The following is a 15,371-nucleotide window of genomic DNA, read 5'->3' as shown; positions in this document are numbered from 1 at the left end:
AACAGTTGGGATGGCGTATTTACTAGGCAAGTCAGTTATGAACAAATTCTTATTTTCAATTACGGCCTAGGAACAGTGGGTTCACTGCCTTGTTCAGGAGCAGAACAACGTATTTTTACTTTGTCAGCTCGGGGATTCGATCTTGCAACCTTCCGGTTACTAGTCCAACCACTACCTGCCGCCCCATTATTATTAGTGGGGCGGAAGGTAGCCTAGCGGTTAGTGGGACTATCATTTGTTTTTCCAACAGGACAATGACCAAAACACCTCCAGGCAGTGTAAGGGCTATTTGACCAAGACTGAGAGTGATGGAGTGCTGCATCAGATGACCTGGCATCCACAATCCCAACTTCAAACAAATTGAGATGGTTTGGGATGCGTTGGACCGCAGAGTTTAGGAAAAGCAGCTAGCAAGTCTTCAGCATATGTGGGAAGTCGTTCAAGACGGTTGGAAAAGCATTCCAGGTGAAACGGGTTGAGAAAATCTCAAGTGCGTGCAAAGCTGTCATCAAGGCAAAGGGTGGAAGAATCTCAAATATATCTTGATTTGGTTAACACTTTTTTGCTTACTACATGATTCCATATGTGTTTTCATAGTTTAAGTCTTCCCTATTATTCTACAAATGTAGAAAATAGTAAAAATAAAAACCCTTGAATGAGTAGGTGTTCCAAAAAAACTTTTTACTGGTAGAGAGAGCGAGCGAGGTAGAGCGAGCGAGGTAGAGCGAGCGAGGTAGAGCGAGCGAGGTAGAGCGACGTAACGAGCGAGCATGTATACACACGCTATTTTGGCAATATCACCCAGCTCTAGGTGTGTGTGTGTGTATGGTGTAGACATTGTCCCACGTCAGATTGGAGGTCTGCACTGATCACTCGCATAAACACATATGGGATAGCTAAAAAGCAGTCCGGCTACAATATGCTGTTTTAATATTTGAAAATGTTAACAAGGTGACATCGTCCACTGAACCCCCTTTCATCCTCAAAAGTTCATTTGTAATGTGCACAACATTTGCTAGTGTCTGCTCGCTGAACCAGTCTCAAAAAGTCGAGGATGCTATAACGCCAGTTCACACACATTCAATGCTGAATAGTCCCACTAGCTAGCTAGCTAAGTGAAGTTATAGCTAATGCATAAATTAGTAATCATGAAATACCTGTTCTGCTGTGATTTGTGCGCCGAGTCCTATTGCACAGCTGACTGCTCTCTAATATTTGGCCAACAAGATAATGTTGCAAAGTAGTGAGGCACAGTGGCAGCTCTCAGAGTCAGACTACCTGCAGGTAGCCTAGGGGTTAGAGCGTTGGGCCAGTAACCAAGTTTGCTGGAGCGAATCCATGAGCTGACAAGGTAAAAAAAAAAAGAAAAACCTGTAGTTCTGCCCCTGAACAAGGAAATGAACCCTCTGTTTATAAATAAGAATTTGTCTTTAACCTGTTCAACCTATGGGGGCGCTATGTCATTATTGGATAAAAAGACGTGCCCGTTTTAAGCGCAATATTTTGTCACGAAAAGATGCTCGACTATGCATGGAATTGACAGCCTTGGAAAGACAAAACTCTGACGTCTCCAAAACGGCAAAGATATTATCTGTGAGTGCCCCAGAACTAATGCAACAGGCGAAACCAAGATGAAGTTTCATACAGGAAATGCCCCAGATTCTGAAGGCGCTGTGTTCCAATGTCTCCTTATATGGCTGTGAATGCGCCAGGAATGAGCCTGCGGTTTCTGTCTATTCCCCGAGGTGTCTGCAGCATTGTGACGTGTTTGTAGGCATATCATTGGAAGATTGACCACAAGAGACTACATTTACCTGGTGTCCCGCCCGGTGTCCTGTGTGCATAATCTGTAGGTCCATGCGCGTTCCATTTCTTCAGAAGAGACAGTAAACTGCCACGATGGATTTTATCGTCGATAGATATGTGAAAAACACCTTGAGGATTGATTCTAAACATCGGTTTGCCATGTTTCTGTCGATATTATGGAGTTAATTTGGGAAAAAGTTCGCGTTTTAATGACTTAATATATATATTTTTTTTTTTCCCTCCCCAAATGTGATGAACAAAACGGAGCGATTAGTCGACACAAATAATATTTTTTGTAAAAACGGAACATTTGCTATCTAACAGAGTCTCCTCGTTGAAAACATCTGAAGTTCTTCAAAGGTAAATGATTTTATTTGAATTCTTTTCTGGTTTTTGTGGAAAATGTTGCATGGTGAAACTGGCATAATACGATGCTAGGCTATCAATACTGTTACACAAATGCTTGTTTAGCTATGGTTCAAAAGCATATTTTGAAAATCTGAGATGACAGTGTTGTTAACAAAAGGCTAAGCTTGAGAGCAAATAGATTAATTTCATTTCATTTGCGATTTTCATGAATAGTTAACGTTGTGTTATGCTAATGAGCTTGCGGATAGATTTACACAATCCTGGATACAGGTTTTTTTTTGTAGCTAAACGTGACGCAGAAAACGGAGCGATTTGTCCTAAACAAATAATCTTTCAGGAAAAACTGAACATTTGCTATCTGAGAGTCTCCTCATTGAAAACATCTGAAGTTCTTCAAAGGTAAATGATTTTATTTGAATGCTTTTCTGGTTTTTGTGAAAATGTTGCCTGCTGAATGCTAACGCTAAATGCTACGCTAGCCTATCAATACTGTTACACAAATGCTTGTTTTGCAATGGTTGAGAAGCATATTTTGAAAATCTGAGATGACAGTGTTGTTAACAAAAGGCTAAGCTTGAGAGCAAATAGATTAATTTCATTTCATTTGCGATTTTCATGAATAGTTAACGTTGCGTTATGGTAATGAGCTTGAGGCTGTATTCACGATCCCGGATCCGGGATGGCTCGACGCAAGAAGTTAACCTGTTGCTTCTACTCGGGACGCTTGCGTCCCAACTAGAGCTCTGGAAATGCAAATGCGCTACGCTAAATGCTAATAGTATTAGTTAAAACTCAAAAGTTCATTAAAATACACATGCAGGGTATCGAATTAAAGCTACACTCGTTGTGAATCTAGGCAACAAGTCAGATTTTTAAAATGCTTTTCGGCGAAGGCATGAGAAGCTATTATCTGATAGCATGTAACACCCCAAAAGACCCACAGGGGACGTAAACAAAATAAATTGCATTTCGGCGTTACACAAACCGCACAATAAAATAGAAAACATTCATTACCTTTCACCATCTTCTTTGTTGGCACTCCTAGATGTCCCATAAACACTATTTGGGTCTTTATTTCGATTAAATCGGTCCATATAAAGCCTAGATATCGTTATATGTAGACTGTGTGATAAACGAAAAAAACATCGTTTCAAAACGTAACGTCATTTTTTAAAATTCAAAAAGTCGACGATAAACTTTCACAAAACACTTCGAAATACGTTTGTAATGCAACTTTAGGTATTAGTAAACGTTAATAAGCGATAAAATTCATCAGGAGGCGATGTAAAGATCATTAGCTGTCCGTCTGGAAAAATGTCCGGCTAGAAACTCAACGAAAATATCCGGTCCTAGACCAAAGGAGATACGGTGCCCTGCATGTGTTTGACCAAGAAAAAACTCGAAGGGAAATGACAAGACTCTAGACACCGTGTGGAAGCTGTAGGTACTGCAACCTCAGTCAATTAATTGTGGTTCACCTTTATCAATGGGTTCAAGTAGCGCATGGATATATTTTCCCATTTTCAGTGATCAGTTTTTCCTGTGCTTTTCGATGTAAATGCCGTTCTGGTAAAGCCACAGCAGTGATTTAACCAGTTGTATAAACGTCTGATTGTTTTCTATCCACACAGACTAAGCAAATGCATATACTATATTCCTGGCATGAGTAGCAGGGCGCTGAAATGTTGCGCGATTTTTAACAGAATGTTCAAAAAAGTAGAGGGTCGACTTAAGAGGTTAACGGACTTGCCTAGTTAAATAAAATAAAAAAGGTTAAATTACATTTTTTTTTTTTTAAACATGCAGATTTCTGAGGACAGCCCCGTACAACTTCAACAAGCTGGCAAACTAGCTATGGCCATTCAAACAAGCTTGGAATAGGGTGCTAGCTGGAGCATAGTTTGCCGTAGTAGCCAGTGCAACATAGCTACCGAGAGCAGAGTGATTTTCAGAAGATGAGTTCCTCTTCCGATGCAAGACAATGGGGGGGACAAATAAGTTATCTTTGGCAAGAGCTGGGTAGACTGCAGCGGTTGAGAGAGGGCATAGTGTGTGTGAGAAAAAGATGACAAGGAGACGAGAGAAAGCTGGCATATGATGTCCCTGAATGAGGGGGAAGATAAGGTTAAGCCAATTTTCCCTCATTCCATGTCTACTTGCTAAGTGGGAGAGAAGGTGACACGGAAATGAGAGGGGGAGAGAATATGATAAGAATTTGAATGACAGTCTCAGGGGATAAACGGGTACAAATGACGACTCAGTGACATGGACCCCCCCGCCTCCCTTTAGAACACACAGAGACAATGCCTGCTCTGTTCCACGGACACAGCCCCACACCTGGCAACCGCCAGACACACAGAAACAGAGGGGGGACAGAAGGCAGGCAGAAGTGGGAAACTGGGGTAGAAAAGTAGAATCAAGGAGGAAAGAGAATGGTTGAGGCGACAGAACAGTATAGAGGGGGAAAGGATGACACTAGAGGTGGTGAGCTCAGGTGATTCCCAACTGTAAGGAGTGAGTGTAAGGAGAGGGAGGGGCTAAATGGGCTCATGTAGAGTGATTGACAGCATTACTAATGAGCGCTAACAACCAGATACAGAGGAGCGGGCTGAGGCGGTCAAGGAGAGTGCTGGTGCCCAGGGGAGTGAGTTGTCAAAGAGGAGAAGAAAGGAAGAGGAGCAGACGAGGGTCTGAAGGGATATGATCCCCCCAAAAATGTGGAGAACAATCACTAGAGAACGTGTGGTTTGATTTCTGTCTGATTCAGCTTAATCTGTCAGATGTTTTTGCACTACGGGAGATTTCAAGCACAGTCCTGGTAGTCTAGAAGTGTACTGTAAGTCTGTATAAGCTAGCAGAGTTCCTCAACTCCATAATGTAAATTAATGGAGATGAGTGTGTGGACTGTATCTCCGACTTCGTCGAGTCACTGTCAGTCGATAGTCCTGAAAATGTTAATTGCTACATCCATTTTTGGACTTAAATGATTTATTATATAGACCCAATGAATCTTGAAGAATATAAGTTATACATACCTCATGAGTTTAGTTTAACTTTCGTACCCTATCAGAGCTCAAAATAATCTTGCAATGTTTGTAAACAATATGAATGCAAACAAACACTGTATAGCGTAAAAACATGGTTAAACTCATTTTAAATGGCATGGATAGTAAATTCTTGCATCCATAGCTCTGTTATGAATTTAGAATGGTTCCATTCACCGAAAGATTGCTGGATCGAATCGCCGAGCTGACAAGGTAAAATTCTGTCGTTATGCCCCTAAGCAAGGCAGTTAACCCACTGTTCCCCGGGCGCCAAAGATGTGGATGTCGATTAAGGCAGGCCTCCGTACCCCTCTGATTCAGGAACACACATTTCAGTTGTACGACTGACTAGGTATTCCCCTTGCCCTTTCTCCAGGCCAGTTCCTCAGCTTTTCACCGAAACAGAATCGGGGAAGGTGCTTTGTTACAGTTTTAATTTAAATAAATTCTAGCTTTAAAACCCTCACTGTGCACCCGTTTGTCCTCTGTAGCTATGTGCTTTTCTTTGTTTGCTGAAATCCCCTATCAGATAACATGTTAACCAAATACAACCACAGACAGTCGATACAAGGGAACAGAGACTCGATGTAGTCGAAGGTACACTCCGCCTAAGGTCGTTGCAACCCAACACCGAGATATACATATCATGGAGTTCAGAAATCCAGCTGTGTGTAAGCTTAATAACTATGACAATTCAATCAGTATTGATTGATACGAGCTTCCGCATAACAAAACAAATAAATATGTTAAGTATTCATCTACACCAGTGGTTACCAAATTTATAGTCCCGTAGTTACAATTTCAGTGAGGCTCTCTTGTTCAGATATCGGTAAGTGGACTGGAGGCAGGGCATGGAAGTAATTTTTCCAACAATTGTTTGCAGACAGATTATTTCACTGTATCACAATTCCAGTGGGTCAGAAGTTTACATACATACACAAGTTGTGCCTTTAAACAGCTTGGAAAATTCCAGAAAATGTCATGGCTTTAGAAGCTCGTCAGGCTAATTGACATAATTTGAGTCAATTGGAGGTGTACCTGTATTTCAAGGCCTACCTTCAAACTCAGTGCCTCTGCTTGACATCATGGGAAAATCAAAAGAAACCAGCCAAGACCTCAGGAAAAAATGAATTAATTGTAGACCTCCACAAGTCTGGTTCATCCTTGGGAGCCATTTCCAAACACCTGAAGGTACCACATTCATCTATACAAATAATAGTATGCAAGTATAAACACCATGGGACCACGCAGCCGTCATACGCTCAGGAAGGAGACGCGTTCTGTCTCCTAGAGATGAACGTACTTTGGTGCGAAAGTGCAAATCAATTCCAGAACAACAGCAAAGGACCTTGTGAAGATGCTGGAGGAAACAGGTACAAAAGTAGCCACAGTAAAACGATTCCTATATCGACATCACCTGGAAAAAAATACAACTGTTTGACCATTGTTATGTTTGGAGGAAAAGGGAGAGGCTGGCAAGCCGAAGAACACCATCCCAACCATGAAGCACGGGGGTGGCAGCATCATGCTGTGGGGGTGCTTTGCTGCAGGAGGGACTGGTGCACTTCACAAAATAGATGGCATCACAAGGAAGGAAAATTATGTGGATATACTGATGCAACATCAAGACATCAGTCAGGAAGTTGAAGCTTGGTCGCAAATGGGTCTTCCAAATGGACAATAACCCCAAGCATACTTCCAAAGTTGTGCAAACTGGCTTAAGGACAAAGTCAAGGTATTGGAGTGGCCATCACAAAGCCCTAACCTCAATCCTATAGAAGAATTTGTGGGCAGAACTGAAAAAGCGTGTGCGAGCAAGGAGGCCTACAAACCTGACCTCAGTTACCAGCTCGGTCAGGAGGAATGGGCCAAAATTCGCCCAACTTATTGTGGGAAGCTTGTGGAAGGCTACCCAAAACGTTTGACCCAAGTTAAACAATTTAAAGGCAATGCTACCAAATACTAATTGAGTGAATGTAAACTTCTGACCCACTGGTAATGTGATGAAAAAAAATCTAAGCTGAAATAAAATCTCTCCACTATTATTCTGACATTTCACATTCTTGAAATAAAGCGGTGACCCCAACTGACCTAAAACAGGGAATTTTCACTAGGAGTAAATGTTAGGAATTGTGAAAAACTGATTTTAAATGTATTTGGCTAAGGTGCATGTAAACTTCAACTGTTAATCCTTCACAATTGTATTGGGTTTGCCTGTCCTAGCCACTCGGTAGCTCACCATATATGACGCTTCTATCCCCTTCTTATTAAATGGTATCGGTTGCTTTTATACATGTCTTAGTACTCAAAAGTAATCTTAAATCTCACCCCAAAAAACCTCCTGTGGCTTATTTTTCAAATTGCCATGTTTTGTTTCTAAAATGTCTGCGCAAAAGTGAAGGTTTCATCAAGTTGTGAGATGTGTAAAAGTACTATGAACACACTGTGGCTGAGGAAAGGCACTACTCCCAATACAAGTGAACCCCAAATCAAAATGTAGTTCATCATATTTGCGCTTCTTGGATGGTCCAACGATGGTCCTGTCTGTTCGGTGCCTTCCTGGGTAAGGATGCAGTAGCTCTTTGGCTGCATCAGATTCACAACTGTCAGTGTCCATGGTAGCTGGGCTAACAACAAAATATAGATTTACTGATGCTAGCATTGGATGTGCTCGTGGAAGCAGAACAAGGTGTCCGTCAGGTGCAGGTGTAGTACTGCTGGTAGTAGCAATACTACCAGTAGAGCTGTTATGTGTCCGAGCGTGAGCCAATTATAAAAAATAAAAAAAAAACATTTATCAATTTTTCGAGCAAACAGAATGAGCAGCAGCTACGTTTGGCTACATACAGACCGTTAGTTGAAGTCCCGCGAAAGAGTAACGGTTAATGTGATTGGATGTTAATTTGACATTGTGTTATTTCGCTGAACACTAGATAGTTTCATTTTATTTTTGTCAATGAAATGAGGCTACTCAGGCAAGAAAAAAAAAAATGTATAGCCCCCTTGTAAAAAATATATTTGGTGTACCCGACGGCATTGGGCATAACCCTTCTCCTTTGCCAAGATAATCCATCCACCATGTCAAGAAGCTGATTAAACAGCATATTCATTACACGGGGGTACCTTGTGTTGGGGATAATAAAAGGCCACTAAAATGTGCAGTTGTAACACAATACCACAGATGTCTCAAGTTGAGGGAGCATGCAATTGGCATGCTGACTGCTGGAATGTCCATCAGAGCTGTTGCCATAGAATTTAATGTTAATTTATCTACCATAAGCCACCTCTGTCCTTTCAGAGAATTTGGCAGTACACCCATCAGGCTTCAGAACTGCAGACGTTGTTAACGTTGTGAACAGAGTGCCCCATGGCAGAGGTGGGGTTATGATATGGGCAGGCATAAACTACGGACAACAAACACATTTGCATTTTATTGATGGCAATTTGAATGCACGGAGATACCATGACGAGATCCTGAGGCCAATTGTCGTGCCAGTCATCCGCTGCCATCACCCCATGTTTCAGCATGATAACACACTAGAGGCCGCCCGATTAATCGGAATGGACGATTAATTAGGGCCGATTTCAAGTTTTCATAACAATCGGAAATCTGTATTTTTGGACACCAATTAGGCCGTTTAAAATTTTTTTTTTACACCTTTATTTAACTAGGCAAGTCAGTTAAGAACACATTCTTATTTTCAATGACGGCCTAGAAATGGTGGGTTAAAACTTGTTGAGGACGTGGTACCGAATTGGGGACCACAATCAGCAGAAATGCTCAAGAGCGCCACCATAGAGGTTGATAAACCTCAAACTTTCATTAAAATTGACATACAATATACTGAATTAAAGCTACACTCGTTGTGAATCTATCGACCAAGTCAGATTTGTAAAATGCTTTTCGGGGAACGCATGAGAAGCTATTATCTGATACCATGCACCCTCAAAATACTCCACCGTCACCAAAAACGACAGATTTTGCGTTATCCGTCGCAAACGAAAACGCTGAAATAAAATATAAAACATTCATTACCTTTGACGAGCTTCTTTCTTGGCACTCCTAGATGTCCCATAAACATCATTTAGGGTCTTTTTTCGATTAAATCGGTCCATAAATAGCCTAGATAACGAACTACGATTCCGTCGCGAGTAAAGAAAAAAAAATAGCATTTCATAACGTAACGTAATTTTTTAAAATTCAAAAAGTCGAAGATAAACTTTCACAAAACACTTCGAAATACTTTTGTAATGCAACTTTAGGTATTAGTACACGTTAATAAGCGATAAAAATCCTCAGGAGGCGATGTGAAAAGATTAGCTTGTCTGTGGAAAAAATGCTGTCTTGAAAAAGTCGAACCAAAATCTGGGCGGGGACAGTAGGAAAGGAGTTCCCTTGTTTCGGTTAGACCAAGAATCAATTGCGCAACAAATGACGTGACTCTAGACAACCTGGGGAAGCTGTAGCCAATGAAAACTCGGCTCTATGTAATTCTGTTCGCTTTTAACAATTGCCTGTAGTCGCGGAAGAATATATTTTTCCATTTTCAGTGAACAGATTTTCATGCACTATTCGATGAAACGCACGTTCCGTAAATGCCACAGGCGTGATTTAAACAGTTTTGGAAACGTCTGAGTGTTTTCTATCCACAAACACTAATCATATGCATATACTATATTCCTGGCATGAATAGCAGGGCGCTGAAATGTTGCGCGGTTTTTAACAAAGCTGTGAAAATCTGCTTGAATTCTGAACTTAACTGCCTAATTCAGGGGAAGAACGATTTTTACCTTGTGATTCAATATTGCAACCTTACAGTTAACTAGTCCAACGCTCTTACCATCTGCCTCATTGCAGTCCACGAGGAGCCTGCCTGTTACGTGAATGCAGTAAGAAGCCATGGTAAGTTTCTAGCATTAAACTCATCTTATAAAAAACAATCATAATCACTAGTTAACTACACATGGTTGATGATATTTACTAGTTTATCTAGCGTGTCCTGCGTTGCATATAATCGATGCGGTGCGCATTCGCAAAAAAAGGACTGTCGTTGCTCCAACGTGTACCTAACCATAAACATCAATGCCTTTCTTAAAATCAATACACAAGTATATTTTTTTTAAACCTGCATATTTAGTTAATATTGCCTGCTAACATGAATTTCTTTTAACTAGGTCAATTGTGTCACTTCTCTTGCAACAGAATCAGGGTATATGCAGCAGTTTGGGCCACCTCCTCGTTGCGAACTGTGTGAAGACTATTTCTTCCTAACAAAGACAGCCAATTTCGCCAAACGGGGGATGATGTTACAAAAGCGCATTTACGAAAAGAAAGCACAATCGTTGCACGGCTGTACCTAACCTTAAACACCAATGCCTTTCTTAAAATCAATACACAGAAGTATACATTTTTAAACCTTAGCTAAAAGAAATCCAGGTTAGCAGGCAATATTAACCAGGTGAAATTGTGTCACTTCTCTTGTGTTCATTGCACGCAGAGTGAACTGCCTCCTACTCTGTCCCAGATGCTAATATATGCATATTATTATTGGATAGAAATCATTCAAACAGTTTTATAAACTTCAGAGTGTTGTCTGTGAGTATGACATTACTCATATGGCAGGCGAAAACCTGAGAAAAATCCAACCAGGAAGTGGGAAATCTGAGGTTTGTAGTTTTTCAAAGCTTGGCCTACCGAATACAGTGTCTGGAGTCAAGTTGCACTTCCTAAGGCTTCCACTAGATGTCAACAGTCTTTAGAAACTTGTTTCAGGCTTCTGCTATAAAGGAGGGGCTCATGAGACCTGTTTGAGTCAGTGGACTGGCAGAGTGTCTCAGGCTCAAGACGCGCGCTCCCGACAGAGTTACCTCTCGTTCCAGTGCTTTTCTTCAGACATAGGAATTCTCCGGTTGGAACATTATTGATGGTTTATGTTAAAAACATCCTAAAGATTGAATCCATACATCGTTTGACCTGTTTCTACGACCTGTAACGGAACGGAGTTGTCATCTGGACGAAGTGCTCGCGCCTCATGAAGATGGATTACTGGGCTGAACACTAACAACAAGTGGCTATTTGGACATAAATGGACTTCATGGAACTAATCAGTCAGTTATTGTCAAACTGGGATTCAAAAGGTAAGTGACTAATTTTAATGCTATTTCTGACTTTTATGAGGGCTCTCCTTGGCTGGAAAATGGCTGTACGCGTTTCTGTGACTAGGTGCAGACCTAACATAATCGCAAAGTGTGCTTTCGCCGTAAAGCGTTTTTGAAATCTGACAGCGGATGCATTAAGGAGAAGTTTATATTTCCATGAATAACACTTGTATAGTTTATCAATGTTTACGATGAGTATTTCTGTCATTTGATGTGGCTCTCTGCACTTTCACCGGATGTTTGTTTGGGACAATGCATTTCTGACCACAACGCGCCAATGTAAACTGAGATTTTTGGATACAAATATTAACTTTATCGAACAAAACATACATGTATTGTGTAACATGAAGTCATAGGAGTGTCATCTGATGAAGATCAAAGGTTAGTGATTCATTCTCTCTCCATTTCTGATTTTTGTGACTCCTCCCTTTGCCTGGAAAAATGGCTGTGTTTTTCTGTGACTAGGTGCAGACCTAACATAATCGTTTGGTGTGCTTTCGTCGTAAAGCCTTTTTGAAATCGGACACTGTGGTGGGATTAACAAGTTTATCTTTAAAATACTTCTATGTTTGAGGAATTTTAATTATGGGATTTCTGTTGTTTTGAATTTGACGCCCTGCAATTTCACTGGCTGTTGTCGAGGTGGAGCGTCCCACTAGTACCAGAGGGGTTAAGATGCGTTTAAGGGCCTCCCGGGTGGCGCAGTCATCTAGGGCACTGCAACGCAGTGCTAGCTGTGCCACCAGAGACTCTGGGTTCGCGCTCTGTCGCAGCCGGCCGCAACATTTTAATAAAATAAAGATTTGTTTTTTTTACAAGATAAGTTCAATGCTAGCTTGCAGCCACAAGGCCATTTTGATGCTGCACTCGCCTAACAGGTGGTCAGCCTGCCACGTAGTCTTCGTGGATTGCAATGTAAATCAGCCATAATCGGCACCCAAAAATGCAGATTCCCGATTGTTATGAAAACTTGAAATCGGCCCTAATTAAAAATCGGCCATGCCGATTAAACCGGTCGACCTCTAGTGCAAAGACCGCATCGCTGTCTTGAAAGACTACAACTTGTCCTGACACTTCCTGATGAAGCATGCTGAAAAATATAGGAATATGGCTTCTGAGCAGAGGGAAAGTGCACCAAGAGAGTTGCTTTCTCAGTTGCAAAAGCAGCAAGGACTTTTCACAAAACTGCATTCAGTAAACAACGGAATTGCGAGAACTAGCTGTCCCAAAATTGCTAAAAACAGCAACCCAGTCGCTGAGGGCAAATTCGTTAAAGAATGTTTAAAATGGACTCTGCAGCAATACTTTGCCCTGACAAGAAAGAGCTGTTTGAAAATGTTTCCCTGTCAAGACGAAGAGTTGAGGACAGAGAATATGGAACAGTTGAAAGACAAGGATTTCACATATTTCTCCTTGGCCCTGAATGAGAGCAGTGATGCACGTGACACGACGCAGTTGTTAATATTCTTACGAGGCATAACCCCAGACTTTGAAATTACAGAGGAGCTTGCTTCAATGAGGTCAATGAAGAGCACAACCACAGGGAAAGATAAGGAAGGTTAATAAGTGTGTGGCAGTGCTGGTACAGGGATTTGAAAAGTTATCCAGTGTGACTACTGATGGTGCCCAAACTTGACAGGAAAACATGTTTGCCTTTTGAAAAGGACATAAGATCAAGTAGCTGAGTTGAACCCAGATCAGAAAAGTATTTTCCTGCATTGCATTATTCATCAGGTGGTGTTCTGTAAATGTGTTTTGAAAATTTGCCATGTTGTGGATACAGTCACTAAAGTGGTAAACTTCATAAGAGCAACATCTTTAAACCACAACCAATTTGTAAGTCGCTCTGGATAAGAGCGTCTGCTAAATGACTTAAATGTAAATGTCTCACTGTTGGAAGACAGTCGGATCATGCAGATCTCCCCTACCACACAAACATGAGATGGCCAAGTTTTGGGAAGATGCTTAAAAAAGGTCTGGGACCTGAAGTCGGAGATTGCTGAGTTTTTGCAAATGAAAGGAAAATGTGGATTTCCCTCAACTGCAAGAAAGAATGGTTGGCTGATTTTGCCTTCACCGTGGACATCATGGCCCTCATGAATGAACTGAATTCGAAACCAGGGAAGATGTACAGCCTTGTCAAAGCCTTCAAGGGGAAATTACTCTTCCTGACCCACCAAGTAGAAGCCAACAAACTCACACCTTCCATCCCCTACTAGTATGTTCCCTATCAGACAACCAGTGGGAGAAGTATACAAAATCGCTGCTGCATGCTTTGAACTGTGAGTTCGTCGTTTTGAGGCTTTCAAAGTGTTGGAAAATATCATGCTGCTGGTTTCCTCTCCTTTCACCTTCAATGTGGATAACGCTCCCACTGACCTGCAACTTGAGCTTATCGATCTTTCAGTCTTTTCCCTCTGTGTAGTTCATTGCATATTTAATAAAGAAAATACCTACCAAAAGTAGAACATGGATGTGGTTTATTTCTGTGCATGTTAAGGAAAATAAGTAGCATATCAGGACATGATTTACAGTAGATATATCAGTCAACAGTCAAGGTGTGGTTTTTTTTTTTTACTGCTTGCTTGAGTTACTTGATGCGGAATTGAGTTCCATGTAGTACTGTGAGTTTCACAGTGTCTTGTGGACTTGGGGACTGTGAAGAGACCCCTGGAGGCATGTCTTGTGGGGTATGCATGGGTGTCAGAGCAGTGAGCTAGTCGTTTGGACAGACAGCGCCGTGCTTTCAACATGTCAATACCTCTCACAAAGACAAGTAGTGACGCAGTCACTCTCTCCTCTACTTTGACCCAGGAGAGATTGACATGCATGTTATTGATGTTAGCTCTCCGTGTACATTTAAGGGCCCGCCGTGCTTCTCTGTTCTGGGCCAACTGTTGTTTGCCTGTGTCCCTCCGTGACACTTGACCGGGCAGTAGTCCAGTTGCAATAAAACTAAGGATGAGCGATTTTACGATTGGATCTTCTATCGACGATGTTTAACAGCCATCATTGATGGTGATGACATCAGCAAATGGCCTATTCCTCATTTCCCATACCATAAGTTAAATACATACAGTACCAGTCAAATTGGACACACCTACTCATTCCAGGGTATTTCTTTATATTTACTATTCTCTAAAAATATATATATATATTCTTCAAAATAGCCACCCTTTGCCTTGATGACAGCTTTGCACACTCTTTGCATTCTCGCAATCAGCTTCATGAGGTAGTCACCTGGAATGCATTTCAATTAACAGGTGTGCCTTGTTAACGGTTCATTTGTGGAATTTATTTCCTTCTTAATGAGTTCGAACAGTCAGTTGTGTTGTGACAAGGTAGGGGTGGTATACAGAAGATAGCACTATATTGGTAAAAGACTAAATCCATATTATGGCAAGAACAGCTCAAATAAGCAAAGAGAAACGACAGTCCATTACTTTAAGATTTGAAGCTCAGTCAATACCAAACTTTAAGAAGTTTCTTCAAGTGCAGTCGCAAAAACCATCAAGCACCATGATAAACTGTCTCTAATGAGGACCGCCACAGGAAAGGAAGACCCAGAATTACCTCTGCTGCAGAGGATAAGTTCATTTGAGTTAGCAGCCTCAAATAGCAGCCCAAATAAATGTTTCAGATTTCAAGAAACAGACATCTCAACATCAACTGTTCAAAGGGGACTGTGTCAATCAGGGCTTCAAGATCAAATTGCTATAAAGAAACCACTACTAAAGGACACCAATAATAAGAAGAGACTTGCTTGGGCCAAGAAATTCCATTCTTGTGGGCTGGCTAAGGAGTATTAGTGTCACAGAGGTCTTTGGCTTGGTTTGCTGACTAACTCTCTCAAAGAGTGCAGTGTATAAAGTCAGCACCTCTGCTGTCTCAGCCCATGACTGTCACCAAGGGAGTACCCCAAGGTTCGATCCTAGGCCCGACTCTTATCAATTTACATGAACAACATAGCTCAGGCAGTAGGAAGCGCTCTCA

The 15,371-nt window shown here is 41.4% G+C and overlaps 1 protein-coding gene across 2 annotated transcripts in view; it reads right to left on the bottom strand.

Annotated features, from left to right (window-relative positions):
• The window catches only part of LOC115139455 (F-actin-capping protein subunit beta isoforms 1 and 2), a 32,810-nt gene that overhangs the window by 10,787 nt on the left and 6,652 nt on the right, over positions 1-15,371 (bottom strand). The gene's annotated exons all lie outside the window — the stretch shown is intronic.

The sequence above is a fragment of the Oncorhynchus nerka genome, linkage group LG2 (genome assembly GCF_034236695.1).
Source record: "Oncorhynchus nerka isolate Pitt River linkage group LG2, Oner_Uvic_2.0, whole genome shotgun sequence".
Classification (NCBI taxonomy): Eukaryota; Metazoa; Chordata; class Actinopteri; order Salmoniformes; family Salmonidae; genus Oncorhynchus; species Oncorhynchus nerka.
This window is presented reverse-complemented; position numbering and strand designations above follow the sequence as displayed.